The following is a 15,114-nucleotide window of genomic DNA, read 5'->3' as shown; positions in this document are numbered from 1 at the left end:
TTGTTATCTGTTATCTCTTATTTGTTATCTGTGATCTCTGATTTGTTATCTCTGATCTCTGATTTGTTATCTGTGATTTATAATTTGTTATCTGTGATCTGTTACTTGTTATCTGTGATCTCTGATTTGTTACTTGTGATCACTGATTTGTTATTGCTATCTGCGATTTGTTATTTGTTATTTGTTATCTCTGATTTGTTATTTGTTATCTCTGATTTGTTATTTCCGATCTCTGATTTGTTATCTGTGATCTCTGATTTGTTATTTCCGATCTCTGATTTGTTATATGTTATCTCTGGTTTGTTATCTGTTATCTCTGATTTGTTATCTGTTATCTCTGATTTGTTATTTGTTCTCTCTGATTTGTTATTTCTGATCTCTGATTTGTTATTTCTGATCTCTGATTTGTTATTTGTTATCTCTGATTTGTTATTTCTGATCTCTGATTTGTTATCTGTTATCTCTGATTTGTTATTTGTTATCTCTGATTTGTTATCTGTTATCTCTGATTTGTTATCTGTTATCTCTGGTTTGTTATCTGTGATCTCTGATTTGTTATCTGTTATCTCTGGTTTGTTCTCTGTGGTCACCGATTTGTTATCTGCGATCTGTGCCCTCAGCTCCCAGCCTGGGCAGAGGAGAGCTGGGGACACGGTGGCACTGACGGGGACAGGGCCAGCAGCAGGGACAGATGGCACCGAGCAGGGCCAGCACAGCCCGTGCCGAGCCGGGAGGGAGCAGCGGGCACGGGAGAGGCAGGGCGGCGAGGGCAGAGCCCTGCCAGGGTGACACACGGGCTGTCTCCGATGCCAGCCCTGCCAGGGTGACACACGGACTGTCCTCAATGCCAGCCCTGCCAGGGTGCCACACGGGCTGTCTCCGATGCCAGCCCTGCCACACGAGCTGTCCCCAATGCCAGCTCTGCCACACGGGCTGTCCCCGATGCCAGCCCTGCCAGGGTGACACACGGACTGTCCCCAGTGCCAGCTCTGCCACACGGGCTGTCCTCAATGCCAGCCCTGCCACACGGACTGTCCTCAATGCCGGCCCTGCCACATGAACTGTCCCCGATGCCAGCCTGTCCCCAATGCCAGCCCTGCCAGGGTGCCACATGGGCTGTCCTCGATGCCAGCCCTGCCACATGAACTGTCCCCAATGCCAGCCCTGCCACACGGACTGTCCCCAATGCCAGCCTGTCCCCAATGCCAGCCCTGCCACAGGAACTGTCCCCGATGCCAGCCCTGCCACATGGACTGTCCTTGATCCCCGATGCCAGCTCTGCCAGGGATGTCACACAGACTGTCCTTGATCCTCGATTCCAGCCCTGCCAGCTCTGCCACACGAACTGTCCCCGATGCCAGCCCTGCCACATGGACTGTCCTTGATCCTCGATCCCAGCCCTGCCAGGGGTGCCACATGGACTGTCCCCGATGCCAGCCCTGCCAGGGTGCCACACGGACTGTCCTTGATGCCAGCCTGTCCTCAATGCCAGCTCTGCCACACGGACTGTCCTCAATGCCGGCCCTGCCACATGAACTGTCCCCGATGCCAGCCTGTCCCCAATGCCAGCCCTGCCAGGGTGCCACATGGGCTGTCCTCGATGCCAGCTCTGCCACACGGACTGTCCCCAATGCCAGCCCTGCCAGGGTGCCACACGGGCTGTCCCCAATGCCAGCCTGTCCCCAATGCCATCCCTGCCACAGGAACTGTCCCCGATGCCAGCCTGTCCCCAATGCCAGCTCTGCCACACGGGCTGTCCTTGATCCCAGCTCTGCCACATGAACTGACCTTGATCCTCGATGCCAGCCCTGCCAGGGATGTCACACAGACTGTCCCCAATGCCAGCCTGTCCCCAATGCCAGCTCTGCCACACGGGCTGTCCTTGATGCCAGCCTGTCCCCAATGCCAGCCCTGCCACAGATGTCCCACGGGCTGTCCTTGATGCCAGCCCTGCCACACAGATTGTGCTTGATCCCAGCCCTGTCATGGATGCCACATGGACTGTCCCCAAATTCCAAAATCCCCAAATTCCAGAATTCCAAAATCCCCAAATCCCAGAATTCTAAAATCCCCAAAATTCCAGAATTCCAAAATCCCCAAATTCCAGAATTCCAAAATCCCCAAATCCCCAAATCCTAAAATCCCCAAATTCCAGAATTCCCAAACCCCCAAATTCCAGAATTCCCAAATCCCAAAACTCCCCTCCCTCCCTGCAGCTGCTCTTTGCATCTCCCTGCCAGGGAAAGGCCCCTGGATGCAGAGATGATCACCCCAAACTCTGCTCAGCTTTGCTATTTGATATTTCCATTTATCATTCTGATATTTTGATATTTCCCAGGTTCTGGGCTGCATTGTTGTGGGAATCTTTACAACGTTGTGTAAAGTGTTAGCAAGTTCTCCTCACAGCTCAGGCAGACAAAACAACACAGCTCAGGCAGACAAAACAATCCTTTTCCAGCCCAAGCGTGTGAGCAGGACAGAAATTAAATTAGTGAGAGCAGGACAGAAATTAGAGCAGGACAGGAATGAGAGTGAGCAGGATAAAAATGAGAGTGAACAGGATAAAAATGGGTGTGAGCAGGACAAAAATGAGAGTGAACAGGACAGAAATTAAATTAGTGAGAGCAGGAGAGAAATGAGAGCAGGACAGGAATGAGTGAGGGGGACAGGAATGAGAGTGAGCAGGACAAAAATGAGAGTGAACAGGATAAAAATGGGTGTGAGCAGGACAAAAATGAGAGTGAACAGGATAAAAATGGGTGTGAGCAGGATAAAAATGAGAGTGAACAGGATAAAAATGGGTGTGAGCAGGATAAAAATGAGAGTGAACAGGATAAAAATGGGTGTGAGCAGGACAAAAATGAGAGTGAACAGGATAAAAATGGGTGTGAGCAGGATAAAAATGAGTGTGAGCAGGACAGAAATGAGAACAGGACAGGAATGAGTGTGAGCAGGATAAAAATGAGCGAGAGCAGGACAAAAATCAGAGTTAATAGGACAGAAATGAGAGCAGGACAGAAATGAGAACAGGACAGGAATGAGTGAAAAGGACAAATGATCCCTGAGGGAAAATCCCCCCAGAGATCCCGGGACAAAATCCCCCCAAAATCCCTGAGGGAAAATCCCCCCAGGGATTCCAGGGGAAAATCCCCAAAAAATCCCTGAGGGAAAATCCCCCCAAAATCCCTGAGGGAAAATCCCCCCAGAGATCCCAGGGGAAAATCCCCCCAAAATCCCTGAGGGAAAATCCCCCCAGGGATCCCAGGGGAAAATCCCCCCAAAATCCGTGAGGGAAAATCCCCCCAGAGATCCCTGAGGGAAAATCCCCCCAAAATCCCTGAGGGAAAATCCCCCCAAAATCCCTGAGGGAAAATCCCCCCAGAGATCCCAGGGGAAAATCCTCCCAAAATCCCTGAGGGAAAATCCCCCCAGGGATCCCAGGGGAAAATCCCCAAAAAATCCCTGAGGGAAAATCCCCCCAAAATCCCTGAGGGAAAATCCCCCCAGAGATCCCAGGGGAAAATCCCCAAAAAATCCTTGAGGGAAAATCCCCCCAAAATCCCTGAGGGAAAATCCCCCCAGAGATCCCAGGGGAAAATCCCCCCAAAATCCCTGAGGGAAAATCCCCCCAAAATCCCTGAGGGAAAATCCCCCCAGAGATCCCTGAGGGAAAATCCCCCCAAAATCCCTGAGGGAAAATCCCCCCAAAATCCCTGAGGGAAAATCCTCCCAGAGATCCCTGAGGGAAAATCCCCCCAAAATCCCTGAGGGAAAATCCCCCCAGGGATTCCAGGGGAAAATCCTCCCAAAATCCCTGAGGGAAAATCCTCCCAGAGATCCCTGAGGGAAAATCCCCCCAGAGATCCCTGAGGGAAAATCCCCCCGAAACCCCCGAGGCAGGGCCCGGCACCCCAAAGGCAGAACTGGGGCACAGAGAGGGGCTGGAGCCCAGCCCAGCCCTTCCTCCTCCTCCTCCTCCTCCTCCTCCTCCTGCAGGGCTCTTTGCTTTCCTTTGATCTCCCCTCAGCAGCCTCAGGAGCTGCTGTCTGTGTATCTGTCTGTCTGTCTGTGTGTCTGTGTGTCTGTGCTGTCTGTCTGTCTGTCCTATCTGTCTGTCCTATCTGTCTATCTGTCTGTCTGTCTGTCTGTCCTGTCTGTCCTGTCTGTCTATCCTATCTGTCTGTCTGTCTGTCTGTCCTATCTGTCTGTCTGTCTGTCCTATCTGTCTATCTGTCTGTCTGTCTGTCTGTCCTGTCTGTCCTGTCTGTCTGTCCTATCTGTCTGTCTGTCCTGTCTGTCTGTCTGTCTGTCTGGGGAACCCGGGCTGATAGAAGCCAGCCCCCAGCTCCTTCCCTCTGCCCTCCTCCCAAATTCCAGATCCGCCCTGGGGGTGCAGGACGATCCCTGGCCCGGTGCTGTCCCGGGCCTGCAGCTGGGTTTTGGTGATCCCTTTCCACCTGGGATACTCCACAACCCGGGATATTCCATAACCCGGGACATTCCACAATTCAACCCGGGATATTCCACAACCCGGGATATTCCATAACCCGGGATATTCCACAACCCGGGACATTCCACAATTCAATCCGGGATATTCCACAATTCAACCTGGGATATTCCACAACCCGGGACATTCCACAATTCAACCTGGGATACTCCACAACCCGGGATATTCCACAATTCAACCCGGGATATTCCACAACCCGGGATATTCCATAACCCGGGATATTCCACAACCCGGGATATTCCATAACCCGGGATATTCCATAACCCGGGATATTCCACGATTCAACCCGGGACATTCCACAGTTCAACCCCGGATATTCCATAACCCGGGATATTCCATAACCCGGGATATTCCACAACCCAGGATATTCCACAATTCTATCCGGGATATTCCATAACCCGGGATATTCCATAACCCGGGATATTCCACGATTCAACCCGGGACATTCCACAATTCAACCCCGGATATTTCACAACCCGGGATATTCCATAAAACAGGATATTCCACAATTCAATCCAGGATATTCCACAATTCAATCCAGGATATTCCACAATTCAACCCGGGACATTCCACAATTCAATCCAGGAATGTCCACAATTCAACCCAGGATATTCCATAACCCGGGATATTCCACAAGCCAGGATATTCTACAATTCTATCCAGGATATTCTATAACCCAGAATATTCCATAACCCAGGATATTCCACAATTCAACCCCAGATATTCCACAATTCAACCCAGGATATTCCACAATTCAACCCGGGATATTCCATAACCCAGGATATTCCACAACCCAGGATATTCCACAATTCTATCCAGGATATTCCATAACCCAGAATATTCCATAACCCAGGATATTCCATGTTTCAACCCAGGAAATTCCATAACCCCGGATATCCCACGATTCCTCCCTGGGACACTGAACTGCAGAACTGCTCTGGGGCCAAATCCATCTTTGGGAGACGAATTTACAGCTTTGGGGCCAAAGTTTGGATTCCGGAGATGGATTTAGGGAATAAAACTTGGATTGCAAAATGGATTTAGGGGCCAAAGTTTGGATTCCAGAGATGGATTTAGGGAACAAGTAATCCTGTTTTTTCCCTGGAATTCCAGAGCCTCCAGCAAGGTCACACACACACAATGCCTGTAAACCTGGGAATCCTGGTTTTTCCCTGGAATTCCGGAGCCTCCCGCTCCTGCCTGGGACACAAACCTGCCCGCGCAGCCACCAAAAATCCCAAATAATCCCAGCAGAGCTCAGGAATTCCACACACATCCCAGAAAATAATGAGAACTAGACAAACGCAGATCCAGCTTTTCTCCAACTCTCCACACTTCCAGATCCCCGCTCAGAAGAAAAATTAAAAATCCCAAAAAAAATAGTATTTTTACCCTTTTTTGCTGCTGTTTTTGTCCTGTCCTTGCCAGAGCTCCAGGAGCTCTGTGACAAGGCCAGGGCCCCGTGGGGCAGGGGGTGGCTGAATTAATTTGGGATAAACTCATTACTGCTCTAATTAGAAGCCATTAAATTGCACCTCCCCATGCTTATATATATTCTATTTGACAATCCATCAGCGCCTCCCTGTATTTAGAATTTACAGTATTTAAAATGTACAGTATTTAGAATTTACAGTATTTAAAATTTACAGTATTTTAAATTTACAGTATTTAAAATTTACAGTATTTAGGATTTACAATGCCAGCAGAAATGTGAGGACGTGGCCGCTGAGGGCTCAGCTGGATGGAAACTTCATCCAGCTAAAATTCCCTAAAATTCATTTTCACCCAGTTCCCTTCCCCCAGCACCAGGTGTTATTTCCAGCTGTCCCCTAAATCCCAGGGATTTCAGAGGAACCCACACAGAATTCACCCGGGAAAAGCAGAATATTACAACCAGAACATTCCCAAGAAGTCTAGAAAGGAGAATCATCCCTGCTTTAAAAATAATTTAACTAAAATCAGCTCCCTGAACATGCTTTTTATCTCCTTTATAGCCAGAGTCATGGAAATCCTGCTGGAATTCCAGAGTTATTTAAGGAAACTCCGCTGGAATTCCCAGGCATGGAAATCCTGCTGGAATTCCAGAGTCATTTAAGACAATTCTGCTGTAATTCCAGAATTAAAGAAATTTTGCTGGAATTCCAGAGTTAGTTAAGTAAAGTCTGCTGGAATTCCAGAGTTATTTAAGGAAATTTTGCTGGAATTACAAAGTCAAGGAAAGTCTGCTGGAATTCCAGAGTTAGTTAAGGAAATTCTGCTGGAATTCCAGAGTTATTTAAGACAATCCTGCTGGAATTCCAGAGTTAGTTAAGGAAATTCTGCTGGAATTCCAGAGTTATTTAAGGAAATGCTGCTGGAATTCTAAGGCATGGAAATTCTTCTGGAATTCCAGAGTTATTTAAGGAAATTCTGCTGGAATTCCAGAGTTATTTAAGGAAATTCTGCTGCTCAATATCCCTGTGGGACCTCCAAGGCCACCCTTTAATCTCAGGAGTGAAATGGGAATTCAGGAATTTTGGGGTGGAAACATCTGGCTGCTCCACCAGCGAGAATTCCAGATCATTCCAGGTACAGCAATAATTCCTGCATCCCAAATTTTCCTCCAGGCGGCTCCGGGGGTTTTCCAGCGACTTTGCAGACGGCAGGAGAAAACAGGGACACAGGGATTTCACCTGGATCAGCACATCCCCTGCCAGCTTCAAAGGCTTCTGCCAGCCTCACATTTCTGTCACTGCTGGTTCCTGCCTCATCGCTCCCTCTAGCTAGTCCAAAAATAACATTTTTTTTTTTTTTAAAAAGGAAAAGGGAAAATTAAAAAAAAAAAAAAAAAAAAAAGAGGAAAATAGGAAATTTATAAAAAAAAAAAAAAAAGGAAAAGGGAAAATTTTATCAAGGAAAACAGGAAAAAATCTTTAAAAGGAAAATAGAATTTTTTAAATAAGGAAAACAGAAAATAAAAAAAAAATAAAAAATCCCGCTCCCAAAATCCCATTGCCAAAATCCCGCTCCCAAAATCCCATTGCCAAAATCCCATTGCCAAAATTCTTCTCCTAAAATCCCATTGCCAAAATCCAATTGCCGAAATCCTTCTCCCAAAATCCCGCTCCCAAAATTATTCTCCTAAAATCCCACTGTCAAAATCCCACTCCCGAATTCCTTCTCCCAAAATCCTATTGCCAAAATCCTTCTCCCAAATTCCTTCTCCCAAATTCCCTCTCCCAAATTCCTTCTTCCAAATTCCCTCTCTCAAATTCTCTCTCCCAAATTCCCTCTCCCAAATTCCCTCTCCCAAATTCCTTCTCCCAAATTCCTTCTCCCAAATTCCCTCTCCCAAAATCCCTCTCCCAAATTCCCTCTCCCAAATTCCCTCTCCCAAATTCCTTCTCCCAAAATCCCTCTCCCAAATTCCCTCTCCCAGATTCCTTCTCCCAAATTGCTTCTCCCAAATTCCCTCTCCCAAATTCCTTCTCCCAAATTCCCTCTCCCAAATTCCCTCTCCCAAATTCCTTCTCCCAAATTCCCTCTCCCAAATTCCCGCTCCCAAATTCCCTCTCCCAAAATCCCGCTCCCAAATTCCCTCTCCCAAATTCCTTCTCCCAAATTCCCTCTCCCAAAATCCCTCTCCGAAATTCCCTCTCCCAAATTCCCTCTCCCCGGTTCCCGTCCCGGCAGAACCGCCTCGGCTCCATCTTCCCGCCCGCAGTCCCGAGGAATTCCCAATTTCCGAACTCCGGGAAGTTCCCGGGCTCCCGGCGCCGCCCGTGCACGAGTCGCGGCCGCTCGCCGTTCTCCGCTTCCCCGCCCCAAAAATTAAAGGCGAGGCGAAACTTTCCAGCTCGCAACACGGCAAAAAAATAAAACCCCAAAAAAAGCGCCGATCAAGCCTTGAATTCGTGCCTGAGAAGCGGCTCCGCGACCGTGGGCACGGAGAGGAACGGGAACGGAGAGCGGAGAGGAACGGGCACGGAGAGCGGAGAGGAACGGGAACGGAGAGCGGAGAGGAACGGGAACGGAGAGCGGAGAGGAACGGGCACGGAGAGCGGAGAGGAACGGGAACGGAGAGCGGAGAGGAACGGGAACGGAGAGGAACGGGAACGGAGAGCGGAGACGAACGGGAACGGAGCCCGGCGGTCTCACCCCATCCCCGGCGGCCGCGATCCTCCCGCGCCGCCTCCTCCTCCTCCTTCTCCCCTTCCTCTTTCTTTCTGTCCTTCTCCGGATCCGGATGCTCTTTAAATTTCCTCCGGAATTTCACTTTGAAGCGTTGCTGCAGCTGCTGCTCCGCGGCTCCGGGAGCGGCTCCGGCACCGGGCGCGGTACCGGGATCGGCACCGGGGAGTGGTGCTGGGAGTGGCACCGGGAGCGGTACCGGGAATGGATCCGGGAGCGGCTCCGGCACCGGGGTCGGCACCAGCACCGGGGAGTGGTCCCGGGAGCGGCTCCGGCACCGGGAATAGCCCCGGGAGCGGTACCGGGAGCGGTACCGGGGTCGGCACCGGCACCGGGAGTGGCCCCGGGAGTGGCTCCGGCACCGGGAGCGGTACCGGGGTCGGCACCAGCACCGGGGAGTGGTTCTGGGAGCGGCTCCGGCACCGGGAATAGCCCCGGGAGCGGTACCGGGGTCGGCACCGGCACCGGGAGTGGCTCCGGCACCGGGAGCGGTACCGGGATCGGCACCGGCACCGGGAATAGCCCCGGCAGCGGCACCGGGATCGGCACCAGCCCCGGGAGCGGTCCCGGGATCGGCACCGGCACCGGGAATAGCCCCGGGATCGGCACCGGGAGCGGCCCCGGGATGGGCACCGGCACCGGGAGCGGCCCCGGGCGCTCCGGGCTGTGCCCCGGCGCTTCTCCGCCCGCTGCCCGGTTCCGTCCGGCCCGGCAGGGAGCGGCCGGACGGACCCGGTGCCTGTCCACGCCTTTTGTCCCCCCGCACCGGGCGCTCCCTCCGCGGGCACCGCGGCCCGGGCTCCGCGTTGCCCGGTCCCGCCGGTCCTGCCCGGTCCGGCCGCTCCCTACCCGCTCCCTGCCCGCTCCCGCCGCCCCATCCCGCTCACGTTTGGCCGCTTTTCTTCTCCCGACTTTATTCGCGGCGCCGGCAGCACCACCTGCCGGGACAGGAGCCCGGTGCCACCCCCGGGACAGCGGGGACGGCGGGGACAGGAGCCCGGTGCCACCCCCGGGACAGCGGGGACAGGAGCCCGGTGCCACCCCCGGGACGGCGGGGACAGCGGGGACAGGAGCCCGGTGCCACCCCCGGGACAGCGGGGACAGGAGCCCGGTGCCACCCCCGGGATGGCGGGGACAGGAGCTCGGTGCCACCCCCGGGACAGCGGGGACAGCGGGGACAGGAGCTCGGTGCCACCCCCGGGACGGCGGGGACAGAATCCTCGGGGTTCTCTGAGCCCCAAAACCCTCTGCCCCCCAAACCCCCTCACTCACCCCTGGAATCCAGAATTCCAGCCTGGCAGCACGAACATGAGTGAGAGAACCCCGGGTGTGATAATACTAACCTGGGTGTGATAACCCGGGTGTGATAACCCCAGTGATAACCCGGGTGTGGTAATACTAACCCGGGTGTGATAACCCGGGTGTGATAACCCAGGTGTGATAATACCAGTGAAAACCCGGGTGTGATAACCTGGGTGTGGTAACACCAGTGATAACCCGGGTGTGATAACCCCAGTGATAACCCGGGTGTGATAACCCCAGTGATAACCCGGGTGTGATAACCTGGGTATGGTAACACCAGTGATAACCCGGGTGTGATAACCTGGGTGTGATAACCCGGGTGTGATAACCCCAGTGATAACCCGGGTGTGGTAATACTAACCTGGGTGTGATAACGCAGGTGTGATAACCCCGGGTGTGATAACACCTGTGATAACCCGGGTGTGGTAATACTAACCTGGGTGTGATAACGCAGGTGTGATAACACCTGTGATAACCCAGGTGTGATAACCCAGGTGTGATAATACCAGTGATAACCCGGGTGTGGTAATACTAACCTGGGTGTGATAACCCGGGTGTGATAACCCCGGGTGTGATAACCCCAGTGATAACCCGGGTGTGATAAAACCTGTGATAACCCCGGTGTGATAACCCAGGTGTGATAACACCAGTGATAACCCAGGTGTGATAACCCGGGTGTGATAATACCAGTGATAACCCAGGTGTGATAACCTGGGTGTGATAACCCGGGTGTGGTAATACTAACCTGGGTGTGATAACGCAGGTGTGATAATACCAGTGATAACCCGGGTGTGGTAATACTAACCCGGGTGTGATAACCTGGGTGTGATAACCCCAGTGATAATCCAGGTGTGATAACCCAGGTGTGATAATACCAGTGAAAACCCGGGTGTGATAACCTGGGTGTGATAACCTGGGTGTAATAACCTGGGTGTGATAACGCAGGTGTGATAACCCGGGTGTGATAACCCGGGTGTGGTAATACTAACCTGGGTGTGATAACCCGGGTGTGATAACCTGGGTGTGATAACCCGGGTGTGATAACCCGGGTGTGGTAATACTAACCTGGGTGTGATAACACAGGTGTGATAACCCAGGTGTGATAACACCAGTGATAACCCAGGTGTGATAACCTGGGTGTGATAACCCAGGTGTGATAACCCGGGTGTGGTAATACTAACCTGGGTGTGATAACCCGGGTGTGATAACCCGGGTGTGGTAATACTAACCTGGGTGTGATAACGCAGGTGTGATAACCCCGGGTGTGATAACACCTGTGATAACCCGGGTGTGATAACCCGGGTGTGATAACCTGGGTGTGATAACCCGGGTGTGGTAATACTAACCTGGGTGTGATAACCCGGGTGTGATAACCTGGGTGTGATAACCCGGGTGTGGTAATACTAACCTGGGTGTGATAACCCGGGTGTGATAACCCGGGTGTGATAATACCAGTGAAAACCCAGGTGTGATAACCCCGGTGTGATAACCCGGGTGTGGTAATACTAACCTGGGTGTGATAACGCAGGTGTGATAATACCAGTGATAACCCAGGTGTGGTAATATCAATTCAGGATTTCAATTCAATATTTCAATTCAATATTTCAATTCAGGATTTCAATTCAATATTTCAATTCAGGATTTCAATTTAGGATTTGAATGTAGGATTTCAATTTAGGATTTCAATTCAATATTTCCATTCAGGATTTCAATTCAGGATTTCAATTTAAACCGCTGAAATGCAAACTCCTGCAAGGATCCCCCATCTCTTCCAGGAGCAGAAAAATCTCCAATAAACACCAAAATCTGTCCCCAGCTGTTGCTTTTAAACCCAAAATTCCTTTTTTTTCCCCACACATGCTCGAAGTTCCCCTCCAGAACGGCCCCTGAGCCACTTTTCTGTGCGGCTTTACAGAAATTAATCCTGCAGCGCTAAAAATACCCCAAATTCACCTTCCACTTTCTGTTTAAAGCAGCTCATTAAAGCCTCCCCGTGCCCCTGAGGCTGCTGCTTTTCCAGGAAAATTGAAATTATTCCTCACTGGCCGGAGCCTTCCCCTCCATTTCCCCCCATTTTTTCTCCTTTTTCCTTTCTTTAGCTTCTCAAAAGGATTTTTCCCTGCTTTTTTTTTTTTTTTGTCCTAATTCGACCTTTTCCACATCTCCCTGTGTCCAAAAATGTCATAAATCAAATTTCAACCGCTGAATTTATTTATTGCTGAGGTGAGGCCACGGCTCAGGGGGGAGAAGCTGAAATTTCAGCTTTTCTGAGCCACTTTTTCTCTTTTTTCCAAGTGAATTTTCCCTTTTCTTGGGTGGGAATTACCCTGAGTTGCTGCTCAGGAAAATCCCAGGACAGAAAGGCACAGGCAGCTCATTTCCCCCCATTTTTTACAATTCTGAGAAAGCAGAAATTTGCTTTTTATAATTTTCACATTATACTGTATTATACTATATTTCATTCTATTATAATCACACTATATTTTACTATATGTTTATATTAATTATATATTACATTACATTATATATATTAACAATATATTGTATTAATATTATCATAGTATATAATAGTATATATAATATTATTATTAATATTATATTATCCTATTTAATAATAAAGAAATATAATCGGGTTGTATTGAACAATAACTCCCAAAGCAGGAGTTACCACCCCAAGCCCAAAGCCAATATTTGTAATTTCTGACAAATAAATAGTAAATAAACGGAATGAAAGAGAAATGAATACGTAATATAATAAATAAATAGAATGAAACGGAAATAAATGCATCCTAGAATAAATAAATGTAATGAAATAGAAATAAATAGATAATAAATAAATGGAATGAAAGAGAAATGAAGCTACCATAAATCAGCACAATTCAAGCTCATACAAGGAAGGCGCTGCAGCAAATCCTCCCCAGCCCAGCCAATTAGCCGGGATTAATTGGGCCGGGATTAATTGGGCCGGGTAATTAAAGCTCCCGGGAGGGCGGGGCCCGGCCTCGGGAGGGGACAGGGATGAGAGAGGGGACAAGGGACAAAGAGGAAATGGGGACAGGGAAGGGGACAGGGAAAGGGACAAAGAGAGGAAATGGGGACAGGGAATGGGACAGGGACAGGGGACAAGGGACAGGGATGGGGACAGAAAATGGGACAGGGAAGGGACAGAGAATGGGACAGGGATGGGAATGGGGACAGGATGGGACAGGGATGGGGACAGGGAAAGGGACAAGGAAGGGACAGAGAATGGGACAGGGATGGGGACAGGGAAAGGGACAGGGATGGGGACAGGGATGGGGATGGGGACAGGGGAGAGGGGACAAGGGACAGAAAATGGGACAGGGATGGGAATGGGGACAGGATGGGACAGGGATGGGGACGGGGAAAGGGACAAAGAGAGGAAATGGGGACAGGGAAGGGGACAGGGGAGAGGGGAGAGGGATGGGGACAGGGATGGGAATGGGGACAGGATGGGACAGGGATGAGGACAGGGACAGGGGAGAAGGGACAAGGGACAAAGAGAGGAAATGGGGACAGGGAAGGGGACAGGGATGGGGACGGGGACAGGGGAGAGGGGACAAGTGACACGGATGGGGACAGGGATGGGAATGGGGACAGGAAGGGACAGGGATGGGGACAGGGAAAGGGACAAAGAGAGGAAATGGGGACAGGGAAGGGGACAGGGGAGAGGGGAGAGGGATGGGGAAGGGGATGGGAATGGGGACAGGAAGGGACAGGGATGAGGACAGGGACAGGGGAGAGGGGACAGGGGACAGAAAATGGGACAGAGAATGGGACAGGGATGGGGACAGGGACAGGGATGGGAATGGGGACAGGGGAGAGAGGACAAGGAACAGAAAATGGGACAAGAAAGGGACAGGGGACAGGGATGAGAGAGGAGACAAGGGACAAAGACGAAATGGGGACAGGGAAGGGGACAGGGGAGAGGGGACAGGGATGGGGACAGAAAATGGGACAAGGAAGGGACAGAGAATGGGACAGGGATGGGAATGGGGACAAGGGACAAAGAGGAAATGGGGACAGGGATGGGGACAGGGAAAGGGACAGGGATGGGGACGGGGACAGGGGAGAGGGGACAAGGGACAGAAAATGGGACAGGGATGGGAATGGGGACAGGGAAGGGGACAGGGATGGGGAGGGGACAAGGGACAAAGAGAGGAAATGGGGACAGGGAAGGGGACAGGGGAGAGGGGAGAGGGATGGGGACAGGGATGGGGACGGGGACAGGGGAGAGGGGACAGGGACAGAAAATAGGACAAGAAAGGGAGAAGGGACAGGGATGAGGACAGAGGAGAGGGGACAAGGGACAGAGATGGGGACAGGGGACAGGGATGGGGACAGGGACAGGAGGGGACAGGGACAGAAAATGGGACAAGAAAGGGACAGGGACAGTGAGGAGGACAGAGAGGGGACAAGGGACAGAGATGGGGACAGGGGACAGGGATGGGGACAGGGACAGGGACAGGGACAGGGACAGGGACAGGGACAGGGACAGGGCTGGAGCCACCTGGGGTGGCAGGAATTGTCCCCAGGTTGTTCCCAGTGTGTCCCCAAGGTGTCCCCAAGCTCTCCCCACGGTGTCCCGAGGATGTCCCCAAGGTGTCCCCAAAGTGTCCCCATGGGATTTGAGGTCCCTCCCACCCCAACCCCTCCTTGACCCCACAGAACCGCAGGAACCCCAAAATCCCAAATCCCAAAATCCGAAATCCCAAACCCTGAAATCCCAAACCCTGAATTTCCAACCCCCAAGATCCCAAACCCCAAAATCCCAACTCAGAAATTCCAAACCCCAAAATCTCAAACCCCGAAATCCCAAACCCCAAAATCCCAAACCCTGAATCTCCAACCCCCAAAATCCCAACCCCCAAAATCCCAAACCCCAAAATCCCAAACCCTAAACTTCCAACCCTGAAATCCCAACCCCCAAAATCCCAAACACCTGAAATTCCAAACCCTGAAACTCCCACCCCAAAATCCCAAACCCCCAAAATCCCAAACCTGAAATCCCAACCCCCAAAATTCCAAACCCAGAGACTCCAAACCCCAAAATTCCAGCCCCAGAATTTTATTGGCACAGAGAACTCCAAGAGTCCCAGCTCCAAACCCAACAAAGG

At 51.3% G+C, this 15,114-nt stretch overlaps 1 protein-coding gene across 6 annotated transcripts in view; it reads right to left on the bottom strand.

Moving 5' to 3' along the window:
* Positions 1–8,717, bottom strand: part of HOMER3 (homer scaffold protein 3) — a 32,382-nt gene extending 23,665 nt beyond the window's left edge. For 5 of the 6 annotated variants that reach the window (XM_085562324.1, XM_085562321.1, XM_085562323.1 and 2 more), the window contains exon 1: positions 8,645–8,717. The gene's annotated coding sequence lies outside the window, so the exon portion shown is untranslated. Of the gene's footprint in view, positions 1–8,404 lie in introns of all 6 variants that reach the window. The other variant, XM_085562322.1, reaches the window with a different exon arrangement.
* Between the last annotated feature and the right edge of the window lie 6,397 nt (positions 8,718–15,114).

Source organism: Lonchura striata, chromosome 28, assembly GCF_050655825.1.
Source record: "Lonchura striata isolate lonStrDom1 chromosome 28, ASM5065582v1, whole genome shotgun sequence".
Classification (NCBI taxonomy): domain Eukaryota; kingdom Metazoa; phylum Chordata; class Aves; order Passeriformes; family Estrildidae; genus Lonchura; species Lonchura striata.
Note: the sequence above shows the minus strand (reverse complement) of the source record. Positions and strands in the feature narration are given on the sequence as shown.